This window comes from Heptranchias perlo, chromosome 20 (assembly GCF_035084215.1).
Source record: "Heptranchias perlo isolate sHepPer1 chromosome 20, sHepPer1.hap1, whole genome shotgun sequence".
NCBI lineage: Eukaryota > Metazoa > Chordata > Chondrichthyes > Hexanchiformes > Hexanchidae > Heptranchias > Heptranchias perlo.
This window is the reverse complement of record NC_090344.1, coordinates 20,088,396-20,115,117: the sequence shown is the minus strand read 5'-3', so window position 1 is coordinate 20,115,117 and position 26,722 is coordinate 20,088,396. Positions and strand designations below refer to the sequence as shown.

Sequence of the window (26,722 nt, the reverse complement as noted above, 5' to 3'; positions counted from 1 at the left end):
TGAATTGGGAAAAATCCAAATTCAGTTTCAATCTCCTCATCATCTTGAGACATTTTATTTGCTTCATGTGTATTGCGCCGACGAAACTTCGGCATTCAGTCCACTGCAGCTCAAACATCCTCTGGACATAATTCAGTTCTCCCAACAGCAAAACTGAAAAGATGTGAGAAGCCAATTGGTGACTTTTCACTAAAAGGAGTAACACATGCGGGCTCATCCGGGATTTGAACCCGGGACCTCTCGCATATCATTCAACGAAACCCCCTAAGCGAGAATCATACCCCTAGACCAACGAGCCCCTGTTAGTTTAGGTGTGCAGCCAATGTAAAAGTTGTTTGCGTCTCACAGCCGATCGACCATCCTTTCAGACCTCTTCGATCCATTCAATCTCGTTTTCGATTCGGGAGGACAGCAATATCAAGTTGTACACGAACTATTCCCAGTCACCAATATTAGTCTCCCTTTACCAAATTGCTTTCGAGTGCACGACTTGAGTTATCAAGTAAGACGTTTCAGAATTAGTTGCTCTTAAACTGCATTGCTTGTGAGGATACTCAGAGTCGTGTCGATTTATGGCACGCTCTGTTCCCTTTGCATTGCAACCAACACATAGAATTGAATCATAGAAAGCTTACAGCAAGGAACGAGGCCATTCGCGCCATCGAGTCCGTGCGAGATCTCTGCAAGAGCAATGCAGCTCGAACCACTTCCCCGAAGCCCTCCATTTTTTTTCCTTTCAAGTACTGATCCAGCTCCCCTTTGAAGGCCATGATTGAATCTGACTCCATCACACCCTCGGGCAGTGCATTCGAGATCCGAACCTCTCGCTGTGTAAAAAAGTTTTTCCTCATGCCACCTTTGGTTATTTTGCCAATCAGCTTAAATCTATGTCCTCTGGTTCTTGACCCTTCCGCCAATGGGAACAGTTTCTCTCCATCTTCCATGCCGAGATCCTTCATGATTTTGAATACCTCTATCAAATGTCTACAAAACCGTCTCTGTTCCAAGGAGAACAACCTCAGATTCTCCGGTCTATCCACGTAAGTAAAGTCCCTCATCCCTGGAATTATGATAGTATTTATTTTCTGCACCCTCTCCAAGGCCTTCACATCTTTCCTGAAGTGCGGTGTCCCGAACCCCACACAAAATTTCAGTTGTGTTCGAAGCAGTGTGTTATAAAGTTTCATCCTGATTTCTATACTTTTGTACTCTATACATCTATTTATAAAGCCCAGGATCCCGTATGCTTTTTAACCGCTTTCTCAACCTGCCCTGCCACATTCAACGATTTGTACACATAAACCCCTCTTTGTTCCTCTACCGCTTTTACATTTGTGTCCTGGAGTTTATTTTGCCTCTCCTCGTTTTTCCGACCGAAATGTAACACTTCGCATTTTTTTTGCGTTAAATTTCATCTGTCCCGTCTCCGCCCATGCCACCAGCCTGTCCATATCCTTTGAAGTCCATCACTATCCTTATCATTGTTTACTACTCTTCCAAGTTTTGTTTCATCTGCAAATTTTGAAATTGTGCTCTGTGCACTCAAGTCCAAGTCATTAATATGTATCAAGAAAAGCAGTGGTCCCAGCACTGATCCCTGGGGAACGCCACTGTACACCTCTCGCCAGTTCGAAAAACAACAGTTCACCAGTAATCTGTTTCCTGCTGTTCGTCAATTCTGCATTTATGTTGTTTCTGCCCCGTTTATTCCATGGGCCGCAATCTTGATGAGAAGCCTACCATGCGGCACTTTAGCAAACACCTTTTGAAAGTCCACATACACCACATCAACTAAATTGCCCTCATCTATCCTCTCTGTTACCTCATCAAAAAAATCTAACAGGTCAGTTAACCACGATTTGCCTTTAACAAATCCGTGCTGCCTTTCCCTAATCAATCCACCCTCGTCCAAGTGGCTGTTAATTCTGTCCCGGGTTACGGTTTCGAAACGTTTCCCCACCACTGAGGTTAAACTGACTGGCCTATAATTACTGGGTTTATCCGTACACCCTTTTTTGGACAAGGGTGTAACATTTGCAATTTTCCAGTCCTCTGGCACCACCCACATATCTAAGGATGTTGGTAGATTATGGCCAGTCCCTCCGCAATTTCCACCCTTACTTCCCTCAACAACCAAGCATGCATCCCATCCGGACGTGGTGGCTTATCTACTTTAAGTACAGCCAGCCGTTTAAGTGCCTCTTCTTTATCAATTTTTAGACCATCCAGTATCTCAACGATAACTTCCTTTGCTGAGACTCTGTCTTCTTGGTAAAGATAGATGCAAAATACTCATTTGTTACCTCGGCCATCCCCTCTGCCTCCATGAGTAGATCTCCTTTATTGTGCCTAATCGGCCTTACCCCTCCCCTTCCTACCCGTTTACTGTTTACATGCCTGTCGAAGTCTTTTGGATTCCCTTTTATGTTGGCCGTCAGTCTATAGTCATATTTCTCTTTGCCTCTCATTTCCTTTTTCACTTCCCCTCTGAACGCCCTAAATTGGGCCAGGTGAATTAACGCATAAAAAAGTTAGCATTTCTTTCAGCCGGAAACAGAAAGTTACTGGGTGATCAATGGCGATTTGAACAAGTATTCGTCTTTTTTACAGAGTTGAATGAGTTTTGTGAAATTAATACAGTGAACTGATACAGTAAAGTTGAATTCCTGATCGGGAACCGCCTCAGACAGCGCATTACTGCCCATCCCTGGGAAACAAGATACTATCGAAACTTTGACAACACATCGCAGGTCCCGCTGCAAAGACACAGCTTGCCAGCTGTTCCGAAATTTGGAGCCTGGACAGGGAGTTAAACGCTGGACCTTCAGCTCACTGCCCACTTTAAAAGTCTGATACTCTACCGACTGAGCTACTCAGGCTCGATACTACATAAGCTCCCATCGTACATATTCATGGGAGGCCTCTGAATCATCCCTGCAGCCGGCGAGCAAGGGTGAGGTCCGTTTGATAAAATTCTCAGAAACGTGTTGAGGAGAATCCTTGTTCCTGTTGAACATGGTGTAAGAAACATGGACAGTGAACTCGTGAGTTTACAATTCTTCTTGTTTGTGCCAAATGTCTTGTCATTCGTTAGCACCAATTAAAATAACACTTTACCCAGCGGCTCAAATGCTGAACTTGTCCCACACGGGAGTTGGAAAAGGCCTCTCGATCTTTCAGCGTATGAACATCTGTGAGCTGAATAATTTCTCCCGTTACACAGTGACACCAGGCAGAATGTTTCCCTTCCAAATTTTGCCAACACGAAACTTCCAACCGATGAATATCGGCTTAACGAAAAGAAGAATTGTTTGTTTGGTTCTTTAGATTTAAATATATCGTACCGGCCCCTTTGCCATATGAGCTGCCGCTAAAAGCCCCCTCTCCCCCTATGAACAAGTAAACTGGCACCTGCTATTGCAAGACGGCAGGCCGGAGGAACCCAAGAGCTCCCATGGGAACACTAAGAAGTAGATGCGTTATTGAACATGACAGCTGTACCTTGAACTCCGGTCAAAATGTTCGGAGTAAAAGCTTTGATTGTTTTAGAAGACGCTCGAACTCACAACCTGGTCATTTCTGGAGCCCATACTGCTGTAAATAAGTAACGCACGCTCAATAATTGTGCAACACGAGAGCAGCGAACAACCGACAGCATCAGCGCTCCTGTGAAACAGCTTCATTTTCGGTCTCTCAATTATCACTTCGAGATCTTTCTCTAACTGAAGCCTCCAATCAAGATGCGCTTCATTAAATAACAATTCTTAAATCAAGAGAGTTTTGATCGATCATGACTAAAGCATGTACAATTTCCTCACTTGTTCCTTTCAATCCCCTGGGATGGTAAACATCAGGTCGTGGAGATTTGTCTATCTTTAGCCTAATTATTTTCTCCATTGCCATTATTTTACTAAAACGAAACCCCTTGATTTATTCACAGTTTTCCTCGTGTCTCTGCTATGTTAGCCTCATCCATTTCTGTGACGACCGATGCAAAGTAAAAATTTAGCAACTCTGCCATTTCCTGATTTTCAATTACAATATCACCTCCATCTGTCTTCAAGCGGCCCACATTACTCCAAGCCTCCCTTCGTTCTCTTAATATATTTGGAAAAACCTTGAGAGTTGTCCTCATTTTCCCTCACAAGTTTTTCTCCTTTTCCCTTTTTGCTCCTCTGACGCTTTTTTTTAGTTTCAGCACCACAATAAACAACACTTCGCTGTAAAGTTCGGCTCAATAGTTCTCCAATGTCAGAGCGAGAATTGTCTGATCCCCGAATTTATTTAATGTAACAAATACAATCACACATAATCATCCGTGTATCAACGCACTGATGGATACACAAAGATAAACACAGCGAGAAATCCAGTCAGTGTCGGAATGCACAGGTGAACGGACAAGCGAAACAGACAAAGAGAAAACGGCCTGAACCCCCAACAGTGAAGTGTCGCTGATAGATATTAATGAGAGGAGGTGGAGACAGAGTGTCATCAATTGGCGCTGTGGCTTAGTTGGTTAAAGCGTCTGTCTAGTAAACAGAAGATCCTGGGTTCAACTCCCAAAAGTGCCTTGTGCAGCTGGTTATTTTACCTAATTTGTGGAATTGAGCGACAAAATAACACTGTGGTGTTTGTTCAGGAGGAAACGGACAACCGAATGACTGTCCAAAAACGCCCTTTCATTGCACAGACAGACCTCTCATGGAATGTGTCTGTAACACGTTGATTTAAAGACACGTTCTTGTTTCTGGGCTCGTTGGGGTCGGGGCAGATTTCGCGATTTGAGGTTCAAACACGGAAGTTGTCCTAATTTGGACCTGGACTTGTGATCTTGACCTGCGGTGCAAACGTTTGCAAAGAGGGAAAGGAAGTCCCCAAATCACTCCACCTGAATCGCCAGGCCCGGATGAAATATATCACAGGCTGTTAACAGAAGCAAGGAAGGAAATAGCGGAGGCTCTGACCTTCATTTTCCAATCCTCCCTGGCTGCAGGTGTGATGCCGGAGGATTGGAGGACTGCTGAAGTTGTACCGTTGTTTAAAAAGGGAGAAAGGAAGAGATCGAATTATTGCAGGCCAGTCAGCCTAACCTCGGTATTGAGCACAATTCTGGGGGAAAGTATTAATCTTCTTTTAGAAAGGGACGGATTAATGAAGGGCAGTCAGCATGGATTTGTTAAGGGAAGGTCGTTTGAATTGAATTTTTTTGGAGGTATCAAGGAAGGTGGATGAGGGTAGTGCGTTTTTTGTAGTCCACATCGATTTTCGCGAGGCTTTTGACAAAGTCCGACATGGCAGATTGGTCAAAAGTGTAAAAGTCCATTGGATCCAAGGGAAATTGGCAAGTTGATCCAAAATTGACTGAGTGGCAGGAAGCAATGGTCGACGGGTGTTTTTGTGACAGCAAGGCTGTCTCGAGTGGGGTTCCGCAGGGATCCGTACTCGGTCGCTGCTTTTCGTAGCACAGATCATTGATTTGGATTTCAATGTACGGGGTTTTATGAACAATTTTGCAGAAGATGCAAAAATTGGTCGTGTGGTTGATGGTGAGGAGGAAAGCTGTGGACTGCAGGAAGATATCAGTGGACTGGACAGGTGGATAGAATAGTGGCAAATGCAATTCAATCTGGAGAATGAGGTAATGCATTTCGGGAGGGCAAACAAGGCAAGGGAATACACAATAAATATTGAAACTAATTTGCCATTTATTCGCCCATTTTGCAACTTAACTGACGTCTTCCTGTATTTTTCGCATTTTTCCTTTGCATTAACTACAGCTCCCAATTATGTGCTGTCTGTCAATTTTGAAATTGTATTTCCGATTACTATGACTAAATCATTGATGTAAATTGTGAACAACAGTGGTCCCATCACCGATAAATTGTGAACAACAGTGGTCACAGCACCGATAAACTGTGAACAACAGTGGTCCCAGCACCGATAAACTGTGAACAACATTGGCCCCAGCGCCGATAAACTGTGAACAACAGTGGACCCAGAACCGATAAATTGTGAACAACAGTGGACCCAGCACCGATAAACTGTGAACAACAGTGGACCCAGCACCGATAAATTGTGAACAACTGTGAACCCAGCACCGATAAATTGTGAACAACCGTGAACCCAGCACTGATAAATTGTGAACAACAGTAATCCCAGCACCGATAAATTGTGAACAACCGTGAACCCAGCACTGATAAATTGTGAACAACAGTAATCCCAGCACCGATAAATTGTGAACAACAGTGGTCCCAGCACTGATAAATTGTGAACAACAGTGATCCCAGAACCGATAAATTGCGAACAACAGTGGTCCCAGCACCGGTAAATTGTGAACAACAGTGGTCCCAGGACTTTTGACCTTGAACTGCATTTGAAACTTCTTCATAAAATGAAATGAAGTCCCCAAATCGCCCCACGTGGCTCTCAAACGCAATGGGAAGAAGTTCAATGCGAACAATCAGGAATTTAAAGGCAACTCAACGACCTGCACTTTCTTTGAATAAGTTTTGTTAGCCATTATATTTGACCGTGAAATCGCTCTCGGCTTTCATCTTGCTGAAGCAGAGTGTGGCCGCTTTGCATCTGTGAGCATGTCGGTGACGTGGTTAGCTTTGACACTGATCGCTTCCAATTTGTAAAATTTCACCAAGCGTCAGCGAAATGAAACCGAGAATCGAATTGTAAGTGATGAATTGAAGGGATTGGTGCTCCAAGCAGATCTGGAAAATGCAGTGCAATCGGTCAGGAGTTCGAAATCCACCCTCCAGCCACTCACCAATCATATTAACTGAGCTTCACTCTGTCCCAGTGTCACCGCACTGAAAGCGAGTATTTCTCCGGCATGTTTTTCTTCAGAGTTGCTGGTTTAAGAGTGAAGACCGGCTGTTTGGATTTTCACTCCTACAAGCTTCAACCATTCATTTTGGACTGACTGTAGACAGTTGTTATATTGGTCGCTGCAAACTCAAAGTTTAGCCCAATTAATTATTGGTTTAGCAGGTGACCTCTTCGCCTGTCTGGTTGGTGCTGTCGGTTTGCACGGAAGTTTGATGGTTCGAGCTCTTATTTGATTTGTCCTCAGGATTCTTCGCCTCAAATTTCCAGGGTTTCAATGTATTTTTTGGAAGCAAGAAAATTACAATTCTCCTTGGCAGACAAGCCCCCGAAAGGCCCGAACGGAGGCCGCACTTGCTGCAGGAGAGCTGTTTCGCTGTGACATGAAGATTTCTGTAGTGAGCGAGACCAGACTGTTTCTATGTTCAGAAAATAAATGTCACACCCTTTATGTTGGAAAAGCAAAACGGTGGGGATTTTTGTATCAGATGCTCCTCGTTGCGTTACTTTCATCTTGATCGTAGAACCGGTTCGGGCGTTCTTGTAATAAAAGGCGACAATTTCCTATTCATTTTAAATTTAACAACATCTGCACTGAGCTTTTAATCATACTCTTAAGATACAGTCTATAAAATGATGAAATTTGATCACCTGCAAAGCATAAAAATCTGATTAAAGTTTTGACTGTCTCTCGGTAACCACGTCAACATCTCCTTCAGTATGAAATAGAAAGTTATCGTTTGATTAATGGTGAATAAAACAGTCATTCATCTACCAACAGGGTTTAATTAGTTTCATGTAATTAATTTAATAACTTTTGCTGAAGTTAATTCGCTGACTTGGAATCGAACTCATGCGTTGGTGGGAGCATTAAATTCCAACCATCAGTCCATCGGGGAGCGCCCAAGATTGCGCACGGAACACAGCAGAACTGGTAAGATTTACTTTTCTTTCACTCTTCCGTGATTCATTCAGCTCTGTGTTTATTTTCAGGCCTCTTATCTCTCCCTTCTTTTCAGCTTCTGACTGCGGATATTCTTGTGGTTAAATATGAATAATATAGAATATCTCACAGCCCCAGTATTTGTGCTCCTTCTCTGCACAGTTCTGTACAAAATCAAACTGTACGTTTATAACGACGGTTTCTCTCCTTCACCCCCGACATAAGCAGGAGGAGATGCCACTTTAAACTGCCAGTTGCTTCAAATGATTCATGATGGACCTGCGTGGCATTGCAGTTTTCCCAGGAGCTGCATTCAGGTTCGTGAATTTTGGAAATGGAAACATGTCCATCAGCAGCTTGTGGGAGTATTTTACCTCACTTTCCATTTCATGTACATGCCTCGTTGCACTTGGTGCTGTCATTGCCTGAACATCACTTTCTGTCGCGATAGTATTTTGAACAGAAAATGCCATTCTTTTGCGAGCAGCTTGTCTCGCACGATAATGACCTGAATTACAAAGAGGCAAGTAGGAAAGGCCGCGTTGGGCTGCTTGTTCGCACCAAAGAATTTTCAGCGTTTCTTTGTGGTCTAGTGTTTAGATTCAATCATCACCATGGCAACGGTTCGATTGTTGTCTGTCTCAACACTCGCATTTAAACACTCTACCATAAGTGCACTGTATTCAAATTGCTGATTTTTTTCACTGTGAGGTCGAAGAGACATAAATGTGTGGACAATAGCTCCGAATAAATCAACTGGGTTGCACCTTTGCTTCTCCCCCCGTCTCAGTCTTTCCATCTTTACCCTTCTCTGCTGGTGTTGCAGGTTCGATCATCCTTGGCCGTTCAAGAAAACCTGAGAAGTCCATCAGGGGAAAATTCAGAGAGTCAAGAGACAGGGACAGGGAGAGATTAAAGTATAGAAACAAATCGGATAAATATCAAGCTTTGCGAACGAGCAGAATTTAAGATGGAGCTTGGTAGAGATTCTTTCACGTGCCGTGCAACTCTGCAAGAGACCATTGGCTCCGAATGAAAAGCATTTGCCACGCTGGATCATCTCTCTGAGGGAGGGAACACGGTCGGTCAACTCCAGTCCTTATTTGTTTGATCATTGAACAAATCGCGCTCCGAGCAGGATTCGAACCTGCGCAGGAAAACCCCATTAGATTTCGAGTCCAACGCCTTAACCACTCGGCCATCGCAGCTGTGCAAAAACAGAACAGCTACTGCTACCAAAAGGGTGAAACCAGTGCAGAATTCGGTGCAACCCACAGCCGATCGGCCATCCTGCGATCCATCCAATCACTTTTTCTATTCCGATGTACAGCAATGTGAAGTTGTACACTAACTATTTCATATCAACAATATTAGCCTCTCTTTACCACATTCGTTTTGAATGTGCGACTTGTCATGCCAAGTGAGACTTTTCAGAATTAATTTCTCGAAAGTTACATTGTTGTCTCCCTCGGCATCCGCAGATTATCCACTCTTCCACAAGTATAACAGTGACTGCACTTCAAAAATACCTCATTGGCTGTGTAGCGCCTTGGGAGGTCTTGAGGTCTTGAAAAGCGCTTTATAAAGACAAGACTTTCTTTCTTTTTATACTGGAATAAAATTACTGATGTTTTCACTGTGAGGACGAAGAGACATTAATGTGTGGATATTATCTGCGAGTTCATCATCTGGGTTGGATTTTTAGTTTTCCTCCCGTCTCAGTCTTTCGATCTTTACCGTTCTCTGCTGGTGTCGCAGGTTCGATCAGCTTTTGCCGTTCAAGGCTGCCTGAGAAGTCCATCAGGGGGAAACACAGAGAGACAGAGACAGAGAGAGATAGAGAGAGAAAAGTATCGAAAAAACCTAACGTCAAGTTCGCAGCATTTACGATGGAGATTGGGAGATATAGAATCATAGAATCGTCACTGCACAGAAGGAGGCCATTCGGCCCATCGAGCCTGTGCCAGCTCTCTTTAAGTGCAATCCAGATCGTCCCATTCCCCCGTTCTTTCCCCGTATACCTGCAAATATTTTCCCTTCAAATACTTATCCAATTCCTCTTAGAAACAAGGATTAAATCTGCTTCCACCACCCTTTCAGGCGATGCATTCCAGATTATATCCACTAGCTAGTTTAAGAAGTTTTTCCTTTTATCGCCTTTGGTTCTTTTGTCAACCACCGTAAATCTGCGTCCTCTGGTTCTCGACCCTTCCGCCAACGGGAGCAGTTTTTTTAAATTTACTTTATCTAAACCCGTCATGATTTTGAACACTTCTATCAAATCTCCACTCAACTTTCTCTGCTCTAAGGGAACAACTCCAGCTTCTCCAGTCTACCCACGTAACTGATGACCTCATCCCTGGAACCATTCCAGTAAATGTTTCTGCACCCTCTCTGACGCCTTCACATCCTTTATAAAGTGCGGTGCCCAGTTTTGGACAGTTGTGGAACATTGTGAAGTTCCCTTCACGTATCTTGATATTTTGCAAGTGACCACTGGGCTCCCAGTTAAAATGATCTGCCGCGGTGGAGTATCTCTCTGAGGGAAGGAATTGCAGCCCGTTATCTCCAGATCATATTTATTTGAGCATTGAACAAAACTTTACAAAATAGCGCCGATAGCACGATTCCAACTTCTGCCGGAATACCCCATTGGGTTTCAGATCTAACGTCTGAACCACGCGACTACCGCAGCTGCGAGCGCCTTTGATGCACGGCTGTTATTCAGAATGCACAGGGTACTCACAGGAGATTTGTGAGACTATATGTTCTTTCAGACAGGTTTCCAACTGGACACATGCAGCCGCGACCGTCCGGACGTTGCTGTTTCACTGGTAGAATTCTCACCTGCCACCCGAGGAGACGGGGATTGATTCCCGACCGATGAAGGAGCATTTTCTTTCTGCACCCCTGAAAAGAGATAGATTCACATTCAGCTTCAATCTGCACACCACGTTGAGACATTTTCCTTTCCCTATGTGGTGTTGCGTCGACAAACCCTCTGCATTCGAGCCACGAAACGTCAAACATGCTCTGGAATTAAGTCAATCCTGTATTCTGCAACGCTGAAAAGATGTCAAAAATAAATGAATGAATTTCGACTGAAAATAGTGACACAGGAGGGCTCGTCCAGGAATTTGAACCCCGGACCTCTCACATATCAATTCGTGAAACGCCCAAAGTGAAAACCATAATCCGAGACCAACGAGCCGTCAGTCACACAGCCGTGCAACCAGTCGAAAGTTTCCCTGCTCCCCACAACCGATCGCCTATCCTATTAGACCGCTCTGTCCATGCAATCATCGAATCATAGAATGATTACAGCACAGAAGGAAGTCAATTCGGCCCATCCAGACCGTGCTATCTCTTTGTCAGAGCAATCCAGTTCGTCTCATTCCCCCGCTCTTTCCACGTGGCCCTGCAATTTTTTCCCTTCAAGTATTTATCCCATTCCTTTGTGAAAGCCACGATTGAATCTGCTTCCATCGTTTCAGGCAGCACGTTCTAGATCATAACAAGTCTCTGCGTAAAAAAGTTTTACTCATTTCGCCTTTGGTTTCTTTTGCCAATCACCTTAAATCTGTGTCGTCTGGTTCTCGACCTTTCTGCCAATGGGAACAGCTTCTCTTTATTTACTTTTTCAAAACCCTTCATGATTTTGATCACTTCTATCAAATCTCCTCTCAACCGACTCTGCTCTAAGAACAATCCTAACTTCTCCAGTCTGTCCACGTAACTGAAGTCCCTCATCCCTGGAACCATTCCAGTAAATCTTTTCTGCATGCTCCCTGAGGCCTTCACATCCTTCCTAAAATGCGGTGCCCAGAATTGGACACAATACTCTGGTTGTCGACGAACCAGTGTTTTATAAAGGTTCAACATAACTTTCTTGATTTTGTACTCCATGCCTCTATTTATGAAGCCCAGAACCACTTTCTCAGCCTGTCCTGCCACCTTCAAAGATGTGTGCATATATGCCCCCATAACTCTCTATTCCAGCATTTCATTTAGAATTGTATCATTTAGTTTATATTGCCTCTCCCCATTCTTCCTGCCAAAATATATCAGTTCGCACTTCTCTGCATTAAATTTTATCTGCCATGTGTCCGCCCATTCCACCAGCCCGTCTGTGTACTCTTGAAGACTATTATTATCCTCTTCATTGTTTACTCCAATTACTAGTTTTGTGTTATCCGCGAATTTTGAAATTGTTCCTGTCCGGACAAGTCCAATTTATTAATATATATCAAAAAGCAGTGGTCCTAGTCCCGACCCCTGGGAAACAACACTGTCTACTTTCCTCCAGTCCGAAAAAAAATACCTTCACCACGACTGTCTGTTTCCTGTCATTTATCCAATTTAGTATCCATGCTTTTATTCCATGGGCTTCGATTTTGCTGAGAAGCATATTATGTGGCACTTTACTTCATCGAAAAACTCAATGAAGTTCGTTAAACACGATTTGCCTTTAACAAATTCGTGATGGCTTTCCTTTATTAATCTACACTTGTCTAACTGGCTGTTATTGTTATCCCATATTTATCGTTTCCAACAGCTTCCCTGCCACCGAGTTTTAACTGACTGTCCTGTAGTTGCTGGGTTTATCCTTGCACTCGTTTTTAAAAAGGGAGTAACATTTGAGATTTTCCAGTCGTCTGGCACCACCCTCATATCTCAGGACGATTGGAGATTATGGCCAGCAACTCTGAAATTTTCACCCTTACTTCCCTCAGAAACCAAGGATGCATCCGATCCGGACCGTGTGACTTACCCACTTTAAGTACAGCCAGCCTTTCTAGTACCTTTTCTTTATCAATTTTTATCCCATCCAGTATCTCCACGACCTCCTCTTTTACTGACTCTGGCAGCTTCTTCTTCCTTGGTGAAGACAGATGCAAAGTACTCATTTAATACTTCAGCCTTGCCCTCTGCCTCCGTGCATGCATGTGCTTTTCTGGCCCCGAATCTGAATTTCGATTCCGATGTGGTGCAATGTCAAGTTGGACACTAACTATTTCAAGTCAACAATATTAGTCACTTTTCATCAAATTCATTTATTGTGCATTTTCTTACAGTGAAAACACGCATTGAAATCCAGGATATTGTATCGTCCCTTGGGGAACGCGCTAAATGATTGTGCCAGAGAAAAACATCACATCGCATGATTAACAACATTAATTTTTCACCGAGCTAAAGCTTGTGGTTGCAGTGACCAATGAACGTTATTAAATTAATTGATGAAACTAATTAAATTCTGTGAAAGATGAATAATTGTTGTAACCGATAACTTTGTGCTGCACACTCACGGAAATACGAAGATGGATAGTGAAACCTTAAATAAGTTTTTGTGTTTTGTATGTGATGCACTTTCACCGTTTTCCACTTTCCAGACTGCATTTAAGGGTCTGGTTTCAAATATAGATAGTTTATGACACTTGGAATTTGGTACAGCCGTTGTTAAAGTTAACAGGAAGGAACAATAATTGTCCCTTCTCTCAGCACAAATTGACGACTGGAGGTTTATCCGAAGCAAGTTCCTCAAAACTATGTTTTTATGCGGGAACTGAAATAGAGCTTTTTCACGTAAAAGGCGAACATGATAAGCATTACACTACGGAAAACTCAGCACACGATTTTCGCAGTCCCTCAGTGTCCTGCCCACTGTTTTCACAGCGGGGCAGTGTTTCAGGGGTGGGCTTTCAATGTTCAGAACATAATTATTACCAGAATTAAATTTGTCGCATTAAAGTGCTCCTTATCTGTTAATTTCGATTTACACCCTTGCCAGTTTTATGCAGAAACAAGTAACAATGTTTAAGGGATGTGGTGTGTTCAATGTTCGTGCAATAACCGTATTACGCAGTGTGAGAAGTAAAACACAGACCACCCAATGAGAGCCCCAAACCGATTGCCGTAAGATAAAAAAAATGGCCGGTTAGCTCAGTTGGTTAGAGCGTGGTGCTAATAACGCCAAAGTCGCGGGTTCGATCCCCGTACGGGCCGTCAGTAATTTATGACATTATTTGAGTGACTTTGAAAATCCAGACTTTCCAAACAAGGAAGTTCATGCAAAATTCAGAAGGAATCGTTTTTGGAATAGCATTCATTACAATGTTTGATATACCTTTGCCCCTGGGGGTGAAAATAAAATCTTTCCGCTCATTTTTCATTTATGCTTCATTTCTCACTCACCTTTCCGTGTCTCCATCTCTTTCTGTCTGTCTCTTTTCCTAACTCTCCATTTCTTTCCATTTCCGGGACCATTCTTCCAGGTATGCTTACTGACAAACATTACAACCTGTGTCACTCAGTGTCCGGGTATGTTTACTGACACACATTGCAATCTGTGACACTCAGTATCCGGGTATGTTTACTGACACACATTACAATCCGTGTCACGCAGTATCCGGGTATGTTCACTGAAAAACATTACAATCTGTGTCACTCAGTATCCGGGGATGTTTACTGACACACATTACAATCTGAGTCACTCAGTATCCGGGTATGTTTAGCGAAACACATTACAATCTGTGTCACTCAGTATCCGGGTATGTTTACTGACACACATTACAATCTGAGTCACTGAGTATCTAACAATGTGAAGCAACGAGTTTTATTCCCGCTGTGATATCTCTCTGTCGGTTTGCTGATAAACGTTTAACTCGGGGCCTGTTCCCTTTAACGGTCACAAGCAGTTAGAAACAGACAGAGCGGAGATGAGGAAAAGGCATCAGTTTCGGAATCAAATGCTTCAAATCAAATGTTCGCCGGCGCTGAGAGAGGCAAAAAACAGAGAAAAATGCAGAAAGAAATAAAGCTAAATAAAGATGCTATCAATATTTCTCATCCTTGATGTTTCTCTGCTCCTTCCCCAAGCCTCCAGCGCCGGTTAATATTTCAATGTAAATTAATGCGAGATTCGACCCAAAGAATGAGATCCAAACAACCAAATTTTGCTGAAATTCGGAATTGAACTCGGGACTTTCAAATTTTTGCATTCTCAACTGAGCTGTGTCGGCTCCATCCCAAGTTCGACTGTCTGGCACAGGCCTGGGACTGTGCCTGGGCGTTTCCTGCTCTGTGGGGCTCAGTACCACTCCGGGTGAGATCAGGAAACGCACCCCAGACCGGAAACTGTGGTTTTCCTGTTTTGTGTGGAGCAGGTGAACTGCCTCTGCCCAGTGTGACTGCGTCGATGAGTTTCCAGCTCTGATGGGTAATTGAATCCCTTCCCACAGTCCCCACATTTCCACGGTTTCTCCGTGGTGCGGGTGTCCTTGTGTCTCTCCGGGTTGGATGATCAGTTGAAGCCTCGTCCACACACAGGACACGTGTACGGTTTCTCCCCGCTGTGAATGGTTCAGTGTTTTTTCAGGCTGTGTCACCGGTGAAAGCTCTTTCCACAGTCAGTGCACTGGAACACTCTCACTCGGGTGTGTGTGTCTCGGTGTTTTTCCAGTCACACTGATGTTTGAAATCTTCTTCCACAGACAGAAAAGACAAACATTTCTCCTTCCACATTCATAGGTGGATGATATTCAAGTCCTGATGAATCGAGTGACTCTGTCAGATCTTGACGTGATCTTTGGTTTGAATTTCCCGTCTGCAAATCCTCCCCTTCTAATACCCTGTAAAAGTTCACAAAAGTCATCACTCTAAATACAGGATCGAAATTTGGAACAGACAATTCTAGTTTCTATGGAATTTTCTATCCTCTCTTTTCCGCCAAAGCTGTAAATCCCCGTCCCACACACTCTCCCTCCTCCCTGTGCTGAAATCCAAACCCATCCCACCATCTCCAATATTTCTTCCCTCCACTCCCAGTTTTCTCCCTCCCTCTCCTCTGATTGGGTTCAGGTCTCCACCCGCTGTGGGCAGAGTGAGGATAAAATAAATGAGGCAATGGTTTTCTCTCCTGGTCACTGGGACCCAGAAGCCCCGCCCACTCTTTGTTCCCGGTCACTGGGACCCAGAAGCCCCGCCCACTCTTTGTTACCGGTCACTGGGACCCTGAAGCCCCGCCCACTCTTTGTTCCAGTGCCAAGATGGTCGCGCATGCGCCAAGATTCGACAATGACTTCCGCTCGCAAGATGGCGGCCAGTCACACTGATTTTCGGACGGCTGCTGGTCGGGCCTGTCACCGAGGTGCAAACACTGGGCCTGTGGACTCGGATTTGTGGCCTCAAGACGCCATCAGGTGCTTGTGACGCTTCTCCGCCTAACCATAGGTCCAATTACTCCCCCGTCTTCTCCCGGCCTCCGACACGCCTGTTCCTCCTCAGTCCTTCGCCGCCACTCGCACTGCGCATGCTCAGAGCACAGCCCGGTCCTGGCACCGCGCACTGGACTCCTCTATTCATTGATAGGGCACATTCTGAGGCGCGGGGGACTGTGGGGAAATGCCCCGCCATTGAAAGCCGGAATTGGTGAACAGAAAATTAATCATTGTCATCCCATCGAGGTTGGTGCCAGGGAAGCAACAAACATAATAAATAAATAAATTATACGGAAACCCGAGTGCTCAGACCTTCCCCATGGTGCGAAGTAAACTGGCCGCTACTTTTCCGTTAGTAAGTCGCAACTCTGCTGCAGGAGTTCCTCAGGGCAGTGCCCGAGGCCCAACCATCTTCAGCTGCTTCATCAATGACCTTCCCTCCATCATAAGGTCAGAAATGGGGATGTTCGCTGATGACTGCACAGTGTTCAGTTCCATTCGCAACCCCTCAGATAATGAAGCAGTCCGAGCCTGCATGCAGCAAGACGTGGACAACATCCAGGCTTGGGCTCAGAAGTGGCAACTAAATTTCGCGCCAGATAAGTGCCAGGCAATGACCATCTCCAACAAGAGAGAGTCTAACCACCTCCCCTTGACATTCAACGGCATTACCATCGCCGAATCCCCCACCATCAACATCCTGGGGGTCACCATTGACCAGAAACTTAACTGGACCAGCCATATAAATACTGTGGCTACGAGAGCAGGTCAGAGGCTGGGTATTCTGCGGCGAGTGACTCACCTCCTGACTCCCAAAGCCTTTCCACCATCTACATGGCACAAGTCAGGAGTGTGATGGAATACTCTCCACTTGCCTGGATGAGTGCAGCTCCAACAACACACAAGAAGCTCGACACCATCCAAGATAAAGCAGCCCGCTTGATTGGCACCCCATCCACCACCCGAAACATTCACTCCCTTCACCACCGGCGCACTGTGGCTGCAGTGTGTACCATCCACAGGATGCACTGTAGCAACTCGCCAAGGCTTCTTCGACAGCACCTCCCAAACCCGCGACCTCTACCAACTAGAACGACAAGGGCAGCAGGCGCATGGGAACAACACTACCTGCACGTACCCCTCCAAGTCACACACCATCCCGACTTGGAAATATATCGCCGTTCCTTCATTGTCGCTGGGTCAAAATCCTGGAACTCCCTTCCTAACAGCACTGTGGGAGAACCGTCACCACACGGACTGCAGCGGTTCAAGAAGGCGGCTCACCACCACCTTCTCGAGGGCAATTAGGGATGGGCAATAAATGCCGGCCTTGCCAGCGACGCCCACATCCCGTTAACGAATTTAAAAAAAACTCAGGCCCGACCCGCCCAGTCTGGTTTAATTGCTCAATGTTCTCTCACTCGAATTCAGACCTGTCATTCTCAGGGAAACTGACGATGTCTCATTTTTTCTGTGCCCTACCCGAGAGCCAGTTAATGGCTTTAATAAGCTGTCAACAACTTTTGCAAAAGTGGAAGGAGGTGAAAAATTCCACGAGCGATGCCTCAATACACAAGGGACCACGTACACTGTGACACCAAATCTAGGGCAACTTACACGGGACACCAAATCCGGGAACAACTTACACTGAGACACCAAATCCAGGGACCAATTACACTGGGACACCAAATCCAGGGACCACTTACACTGGGACACCAAATCCAGGGACCACTTACACTGGGACACCAAATCCAGGAAACACGAACACTGAGACACCAAATCCAAGGACACGTACACAGGGATACGAAATCTCGAGACCACTTACACAGAGACACCAAATCCAGGGACCACTTGCACTGAGACGCCAAGTCCAGGGATCATTTACATTTGGACACCAAATACAGGGATCAGTTACACAGAGACACCAAATCCAGCGACCACTAAAATGGTGACATCCTTTTTGCACCTTCTCCAGTATCTCTATATCCTTCATATAATATGGAGACCAGAACTGTTCACAATGCTCCAAGTGTAGTCTAATCAAGGTTCTATACAAGTTTAACATAGCTTTCCAATTCTATCCCTCCAGAATTGAACCCAAGTGTTTGGTTTGCTTTTTAATGGCCATGTTAACCTGCATCACTAATTTTAGTGATTTGTGGATCTGTGTCCCCAGATCTCTCTACTCCTCTACCCCATATAGACTCTTATTGTCCAAGCATTATGAGGCCTTCTTGTTCTTGCTAACAAGATGCTCCACTTCATCCTCATCTTTATTAAAATTAATTTGCCAATTACACCCCATTCTGCAAGTTTATTAATGTCTTCTTGTATGTTTTTGTAGTCTTGATCAGTATCTACTTTACCCCGCCCCAAACTGGTGTCATCCGTAAATTTTGAAATTGTCCATCCGATTCCCGAGTCCAAATCGTTTATATAAATTGTGAACAGTCGTCCCAGCACCGATCATTGTGGAACACCACTTTCCACCTTTTACCAGTCTGAGCAGCGACCCTTAACCCCTACTTTCTGCTTTAGTGCAGTGATCAAGAGAAATCTCTTTACACAGGGAGTTGTGAAATTGTGGAAATCACTTCCAAAGTTCTTTAATGACAAGTTCTCCTCATGTTTTTATCCAAGACATCACACAGCCCAGTCATTTACTCCAAATGTTGATGCAATGGTTCAAGCTAAGAGGTGCCAGGTATCGGGAGCAGCAGCAGCAATAAATAAAATCTAAACGTAAGTAAGTACCAATATAGTTAATCTTCATCTATTTCCAGTTTAATAACTTTTGCGGAATGTGGCCCAGGCCAAGTGCTATGATATCAGATCAGGCTCACCATCGAAAATGAGTTTGACACCCCTGAGATGAACAATGTGAACCGGATTACCCTCATCCACTAACCCAGCAACTTCTTCAAAAAACTCAAGCAAGTTTGTAAGACACGACCATGTTTTTCGGAAGCCGCGTTGAGTATCTCGAATGGCTCCTTCTCTTTCCCCGTGGTCAAAACAGCATCTTCCATCTGATCGATGTCACACTGATGGGCCCGTCATCCCCAGTCTCTGATTTGTCCCCTTTAATGAAAATGGGAACGACGTGAGCTACCTTCCAATCTCAGGGGACAATCCCTGACTCTATTGAGCTGTTGAAGATACAGGCAAGGGGCTCACAGACCACCCGTCCCATCTCTTAAAACACCCGTGGGTGAATATCATCTGGACCTGGAGCACAATGCATTTTGAGATTTCGTATTTTATCCAAGATGACATCACTTTCTATTTTAATATTTATGATGTTATTGTCGACAGCGCATCCCACAGCTGGAATCTCAGCATCATCCACAGGAGAGTAGGCTGATGAGAAATAATCATTTAACAGCTCTGCCATAGTCCGGGAATCTGTCCTGAACTGCCTTTCAGTGGACCTAAACTATCTTTAATGGTCTTCTGACTCCCGACGCAGCTGAAAAGGCGTTTGCTTTTATTCCCACAATTGTGCACCATCTTCTTTTCCAATGATCTCGTAGCTTCTCAAATGGCTGATTTTGACCCCCTCGATTGTGGGTGATATTTGACACTATCCTCCTGTAAACTGAATTCATCGTGATCCTACCTGAGTTAAATGTAAGACAGTTCGGGGAGTCAGGAATCATTCACCCTGAGACCTAAACTTACAGGTAAAACCCCAGACGGTTCCTTCGTAAGGTTTCCTCTGGTTCCTCGGCATATATTTGTCAGGATGCCGAAACCCAGCTTTCTTACAGTCCACTCCTGGATGTCCCATCCTATGAGCCTACAACCTTCAGCAGTGTTAGTGGTGGAGTTCACAAATGAACTGAAACCCTTCGGAATGCGAAAACAATTTTGCGTTTCCAAAATAAAAGGACTGACATTTATTGTGGAAACAGTCTGGTGTCGCTCACTGCAGAAACATCCATGTCAAAGTGAAGCGGCTCTCCTGCAATCTTTCGACCTTGTCTGTCAAGAACAATTCTGATTTCCGTGAAGGCAATCTCAGGTTAAATGGTGGAAGATTGGCCGTGCTCAGCTGGCCATCGAAACCGTGCATTTTTTTGCAGACAAAACATATATTTGAAACCAGGAAATACGAGACCATGAAACTTAAGGTAAAATTTTCCCCACCGTCCCTGGGTGGGCTCGAACCACCAACCTTTCAGTTAACAGCCGAACGCGCTAACCGATTGCGCCACAGAGACACGACAGGTTAGTTTTTGAGCCATTGATTCAACCAGCTAAAAATTCAGGTTGCCGCGATCAATATAACCTCTCTCTGCTATCAGTTTACTTTTCCAAAATAAAGGGCGTGCAGCTTGCATGAGTGAAAATCTGTGCTCTATTATTTCTGAACATTAAACTCACCTTGCCATTAAACATTTGTATGTTGGAAGTCTTAGTCGCATCGTGGCAGAGAGGATTGATTTTTCGAGCTGTGATTCTCCATTCTCTATTCCAGTAATATTCAGGTGTGGTGAAAATGAGAGGAGATGAAATGAGCAGGTCCAACGAGCAGGTCTGTGGCACTACACGGTGTCTACAAAGTTGTCGCTTGCACTTACAGTGCAGCGGACGGCAGTTTTCACCATTAAACCAGCAACTATGATGTTAAGAAAAAATGTGGCCGACAAACATTCGATTTCCGCGCGGTGACACTGGGTCAGAGTAAAGTTCAGTTAATGCGATTGCCGAGTGGCGAGAGGGTGGATTTGGAACTCCTGTGCGGCTGCACTGCGCATTGTCCAGATCTGCTTGGAGCGATATTCATTCAATTCATCACTGACAGGGACAGTTTGATTCAATGACTCTTTTCTCTTCTAATTGGTGAGATTTCAAAAGTTGAAAACAACCCGTGCTGACCCCAACCTCGCCACTTACACGCTGACAGATACAATGCGGTCACAGTCTGCTTCATTGAGATGAAAACCGAGAGCGATTTCACAGTCGAATGCAACGCGAACAAAACTCATTTAAAGAAAGTGCAGGTCACAGAGGTGCATTTAAAGTCCCGATTGTTCGAAGCAGATCTGGAAAATGCGCAATGCAGCAGCACAGGAATTCCAAATGAACTCTCCGTGGAGGAAAATGAGTGACATGAGCAGAAGGAGATACCACGTGAAAGATTTGGACCCAGACCTGCTGCATGAGACTTTAAATGTTGTCCACCTTTAACTGTCGCTCATAGTGTCAGAACTGTCACTGTTATCATTCGCCTTCTTGCACTGCATCTCCTCAATAGCCCCAGGTTATCACAGCATCGCTTCTTCAAATTAAATCGCAGTGTGAAAACTTACACGATTTCAAACCTAAGCAAAGGTGTGCGAGATTGGAAGGAGAGTGCGAGTGGAGATCATGGGCCGGGGGGGCAGTGATATCATCACCTGAGCATTAAGATATCCCACATACCAAAGAAGCAGGGAGATGAGATCTTTGTGTCTATTTTCCCGGCATGTGCAAAATCCATCCCTTCTCAATGGCCAGCATTGTTCTTTCCCTCTCCCTGCTGTCCAGGTCAGGATGGGATTCATGAATTCCCCTGTGTTTTCATCAAGCATCGAATTCAACTGGCAGCTGGAGGAGTAGAGGAAGCGGGAGGGGAAAAATAGTCAGAAACAGGAGATGCCACGTGAAACGGGCGGAATCTTTTGCGTTTCAGTTGCTTCAAATGATCCACTGCAGCCCTGCCTCGCCTCGTAGCTTTCCCAGGAGCTGCATCGATTCGGCCTGTGCGTGCGTGCATTTTGGAAATGGAAACAGAGACATCCGCTGCTTGTAGGAGTATTTCACCTCAATTTTCCATTTCACGCGCAGGCCTACCCGCACTCGGTACTGTCATGGCCTGAACACGTCTTTCGTGTTCTCAAGAAAATGCCACTTTGTGCGAGCAGGTGTTTCGACTGGACTGCACTGAGCTGAGTCACTGAGGATATTCAATTAATGAAATCAGTACTTCAAACAGAAAACATTCTTCACTCACTCATCCTGATACATTAGCGTCTCGATTCTTGAATTCTTGTTTCATTCATTGCAAAATAGGAACAGGAATAGGCCATTCAGCCCCTCGAGCCTCCAGGTTAATTCATCCTTCTTGAGTTGGGGTGCCCAGAACTGAATGCAGTCCTCCAGATGGCGTCTCACCAGAGCTCTGTGCAGCTGAAACATAACTTCCACCTCTTTGCATTCGACCCCTCTATAGATAAACGGGGAGAGTGAGAGCTCAAGAGAGAAAGCGAGAGAGAGCAAAAGGAAGAGAAAGAGGGAGAGAGAGCACTATGCATTGACAAACTTTCTCAGGAGTTCATTTGAAACCCCACTGAGCTTTCGAACCACTTGCTCTACCGCATCAAAAGTTCATAAGCAGCATATGGGTAATGTGAAATCATATAATTCATAACCGGTTTAGTCGCGCAATGGGGAGCACATCGGAGTTTTCGCTCAGAAATTGTGTGTTCGCATCGCACCACCGTTAAATTTTAGTTCGTTGATTTCGGAGCTGGGAAGTGAAATTTTGCAGCAAAACCGGAACAGGATCATTAATATCTGTCAAGGAAGGGAAACAGCCCCCATCCACTTTCTCTTATACTAGTGGCTCCAGTCCCACCCGAATTTATAATGCTTAATCCACTCTGAGCTGGATTGGCGAAACACTCTCAAGAAGGAGGCTCATCATCTGCTCACCGCGAAAGTCAATCTGCTGGACTTCCGGCTCTGTCAGAAGGGATGTTCCTTCAGAAAGGTTTCTAACTGGACACATTCATCCTGCTGCGGTGCGAGCATTGGTGCTTGAGGGGTAGAATTCTTGTTTGCAGTAATTCTATTCCTGTAAAAGTAGCACGTGAAGAACGCAAGATGGAAAGTATTGTGGCTGAGCGGTCTAACGCGCTGGTTTAAAGCTCAAGCTAAATCCCATAATTTGTAGATGGATCAAAATCATAGTTTGTGGCTCCAATTCCGAAGCCTCCGTCTGTAAACTAAGAAGACTAAACATCTCATCTGCGATTGCGACAGAGTAGGCCGGAGGAACCACATGGCTGAAGAAATAACTAGATGCATTACGGAACACGCCAATTGTAAATAGAAACATAGAAAATAGGAGCAGGAGTCGGCCGTTCGAGCCTGCTCCGCCATTCAATACGACCATGGCTGATCCTGGACCTCAATACTATATTCCCGCTCTCTCCCCATACCCCTTGATGTCTTTTGTGTCCAGAAATCTATCCAGCTCCTTCTTACATATATTCATTGACTTGGCCTCCACAGTCTTCTGTGGTAGAGAATTCCATAGGTTCACCACCCTCTGAGTGAAGAAATTTCTCCTCATCTCAGTCCGAAATGTTCTCATCTGCTTTTGCAACAGCATACGCCGGAGGAACCACACGGCTATGCAAATAACTAGATGCATTTTGGAACACACCAATTGTACTTTCAACTCCGGCCGAAATTTTCACAAGTAAAAGGATTGGTTGGTTTCGGTGGGCCTCGACTAACAACCTCGCCATTTCCCGGCCGTGGACTGTCATATAAGGACCGCGCACTGACTGGTTGCGCCGCTGGAGCCCAGTCACTTTGATCACCTGTACCACTCTGCTAGAAAGAATCTTAAGGTGAGAGGCCTTTACCTGTGGAAACGTGTCCAGTCATTGCGATGAAAATAATATCTGAACTTTCACTTTCAGTTTCTTTCACATCCTCTGCTCCATCGCACGACAATCGAGTTTTCTGCGAACAGGCCAAAATGAACATTGGCAGAAATTCTAACAGCAGTGGGATTCAAACCCACGCCTCCGTAGAAATTTGATGGAACACCTGAGACCGCGAGGGCACGCTACCATAATGTCACAGTAATGTTTAAAGAGCTGTTTAATGCTCACATAAATGAATTGAAGCTAATTGACCGCATTTACCCCGTGCTGGGGTTGTTCTCGTTGGAGCAGAGAACATTGAGAGGAGATTTGATAGAAGTGTTCAAAATAATGTAAAGTTGAGATAAAGTAAATAAATAGAAACTGTTCCCATTGGCGGAAGGGTCGAGAAGCAGAGGACACAGATTTAAGGTGATTGTCAAAAGACCCAAAGGCGACATGGGGAAACACTTCTTTACCAACGAGTAGTTGTAATCTGGAACGCGCAGCCTGAAAGGATGGTGGAAGCAGATCCAATCGTGGCTTTCAAAAAGGAATTTGATAAGCACTTGAAGGGAAAAAATGCAGGGCTGCCGGGAAGGAGTGGGGGAATGGGACTAACTGGATTGCTCTTACAATGAGCCTGCACGGGCTCGATTGGCTGAATAACTTCCTTCTGTACTGTAACCATACTTCAAGGGCAATGAGGGATGGGCAATAAATGCTGGCCTCGCCAGCGACGGCCACATCCCATGAACGAACTCAAAAAATAATGACTGTATAATTCTATTTATACAGTTTATTTTCATTGCATGCATTTCTCTATCTCTCCCTGTCTCTGTCTCTTGTGTTATCCCCTGATGGACTTCTCAGGCTTCCTTGAACGGTGATGGCTGATCTAACCTGCAACACCAGCAGAGGAGGTTAAAGAAAGATTGGGACAGGAGGAAAAGTAAAGGGGCAACCCAGCTGCTGCAGTCAATGCCTACACATTAATGCCTCTTCGCTCTCACAGTGAAACAGAGGCAACAATTTGATTGAAGTATACTTAGAGTAGATTGTATATTAACACCATTCCGAGACAGACGGCAATCATATCATGGAATCATAGAAAGTTACCCCACAGAAGGAGGCTATTCGGCCCTTCGTGTCTGAGCCGTCCGAAAAAGAGGTATCGAGCCTCAACCCACTTCATAGAGTTTGGTCCACAGTCTTTTGGGCCAAACCCTCTGCCTCCATGAATCGATCTCCTTGATGCTCCCAAATCAGAGTCGGGTTCTTACTACCCGTTTAATGTTTACATGCCTGTGGAAGACTTTTTGTCTGCCTTTTATGTTGGCCGCCAGTCGATTCTCATACCCTCTCTTTGCCTCTCTTATTGCCCCTTTCAGTTCCCCTCTGAACTTTCTGTATTCTGCCTGGTGATTGAATTTTTAAAAAGTTAGGATGTCCGTCAGCCTGAAACAGAAAGTTATTAGTTGATTAATGGCGATTTGAACAACTATTCGTCTTTTTTCAGAGTTTAATGAGCATTGCAAAATTAATACAGTGAACTATTTTGGAGAAGTTAATTCCCTGAACGGGAAAGGGACCCGTCTCCCACACTGAGAGCATTTGCAGACGGCAGCTATCTTCTGAGGGTTTTCTATAGCGAAATATGCAGCAAAGTTTCTGTAGTGTAGTGGTTATCACGTTCGCCTAACACGCGAAAGGTCCCCGGTTCGAAACCGGGCAGAAACATTTTGAAAAAGTTCCCCACGAAAAATCAATACGTCTGAAAAAAAGCAAGAATTCATTCTGTGGTTTAATGTGAATAAAATACAACACCTCACAGAACTGATATATTTTCCATTCTCTGTATAGTTCAATACACATTCAAACACTACACATATACAGTGTCTCGCCCTCATTCACGTTTCATGCCCCGACTGCGCAGGAAGCCCCTCTCAAAGCTGCACATTGCGATTGTTTTCAGTTGATTTGTGAGAGGTTATTAAAGGATCCTGCAGCGCTGCCTCGGTTTATAAATACAGTTATAAACAGCATTGCAGCCGCGGCAACAAACAGATCAGTTTTTCGATGTTCGATGTTCCCCAGCTCCTGCATTGAGTGAGGCCACGAGAGCAACAACATTCAGGCCGCCTGTCCGATCACAAGTTGCTGGCGGGAAGCTGCAATTGCCGCTTCAGACAACGCATTACTGCCCATCCCTGGGAAACAAGATAACACCGAAGCTTTGACAACACATCACAGGCATTGTCTGTCCCGTAGTTGTTGCTCCGCTGCGAAGCCAGAACTTGCCAGCTGTTTCAAAATTTACAACCAGAACACTGGATCCTCAGATCACTACCCGTTTTAAAAGTCTGTTTCTCTACCTACTGAGCTACGCAGGCTCGCAATTTGTTAAGTTCCTATCGTACATATTCATTGTAGGACTCTGAATTATCCATCGCAGACGTCAAAATTGGGTGAGGGTCCCTGTTATAAAATTGTCAGCAGCGTGTTGAGGAGAATCCTTGTTTCTGTTGAACATGATGTAAGAAACATGGACAGTGAACTCGTGAGTTCACAATTATTCGTGTTTGTGCCAAATAAGAACATAAGAACATAAGAAATAGGAGCAGGAGCAGGCCAATCGACCCCTCGAGCCTGCTCCGCCATTCAATAAGATCATGGCTGATCTGATCCTAACCTCAAATCTAAATTTATGTCCAATTTCCTGCCCGCTCCCCGTAACCCCGAATTCCCTTTACTTCTAGGAAACTGTCTATTTCTGTTTTAAATTTATTTAATGATGCAGCTATTATTTAACAATGTCTTGTCATTCGTTAGCAGCAATTAAAATAACACTTTACATAGCGGCTCAAAAGCTAAACTTGTCCCACACGGCAGCTGGAAAAGGCCTCTCGACCTTTCAGCGTATTAACATCTGTGAGCTGAATAATTTCACCCGTGACACAGTGACACCAGGGAGAATATTCCCGATCGAGATTTTCCCCACACGAAACTTCCAACTGATGAATATCCGCTAAACGAAAAGAAGAATTGTATGTTCAGTTCTTTAGATTTAAAGATCTCGTACC

At 44.7% G+C, this 26,722-nt stretch overlaps 6 non-coding genes across 6 annotated transcripts; 3 read left to right on the top strand and 3 right to left on the bottom strand.

Annotated features, from left to right (window-relative positions):
* Positions 1-209: 209 nt before the first annotated feature.
* trnap-agg (transfer RNA proline (anticodon AGG)) lies at positions 210-298 on the bottom strand. Its single transcript is given in 2 exon segments — positions 210-245; positions 263-298. It is a non-coding gene; the product is annotated as a tRNA-Pro (tRNA).
* A 4,199-nt stretch (positions 299-4,497) lies between these two features.
* On the top strand, positions 4,498-4,571 carry trnat-agu (transfer RNA threonine (anticodon AGU)). Its single transcript has one exon. It is a non-coding gene; the product is annotated as a tRNA-Thr (tRNA).
* A 4,335-nt stretch (positions 4,572-8,906) lies between these two features.
* trnas-cga (transfer RNA serine (anticodon CGA)) lies at positions 8,907-8,988 on the bottom strand. Its single transcript has one exon. It is a non-coding gene; the product is annotated as a tRNA-Ser (tRNA).
* Positions 8,989-13,709: 4,721 nt separating this feature from the next.
* On the top strand, positions 13,710-13,783 carry trnai-aau (transfer RNA isoleucine (anticodon AAU)). Its single transcript has one exon. It is a non-coding gene; the product is annotated as a tRNA-Ile (tRNA).
* Positions 13,784-20,145: 6,362 nt separating this feature from the next.
* trnan-guu (transfer RNA asparagine (anticodon GUU)) lies at positions 20,146-20,219 on the bottom strand. The gene has a single exon. It is a non-coding gene; the product is annotated as a tRNA-Asn (tRNA).
* Positions 20,220-25,306: 5,087 nt separating this feature from the next.
* On the top strand, positions 25,307-25,379 carry trnav-aac (transfer RNA valine (anticodon AAC)). Its single transcript has one exon. It is a non-coding gene; the product is annotated as a tRNA-Val (tRNA).
* Positions 25,380-26,722: the final 1,343 nt, after the last annotated feature.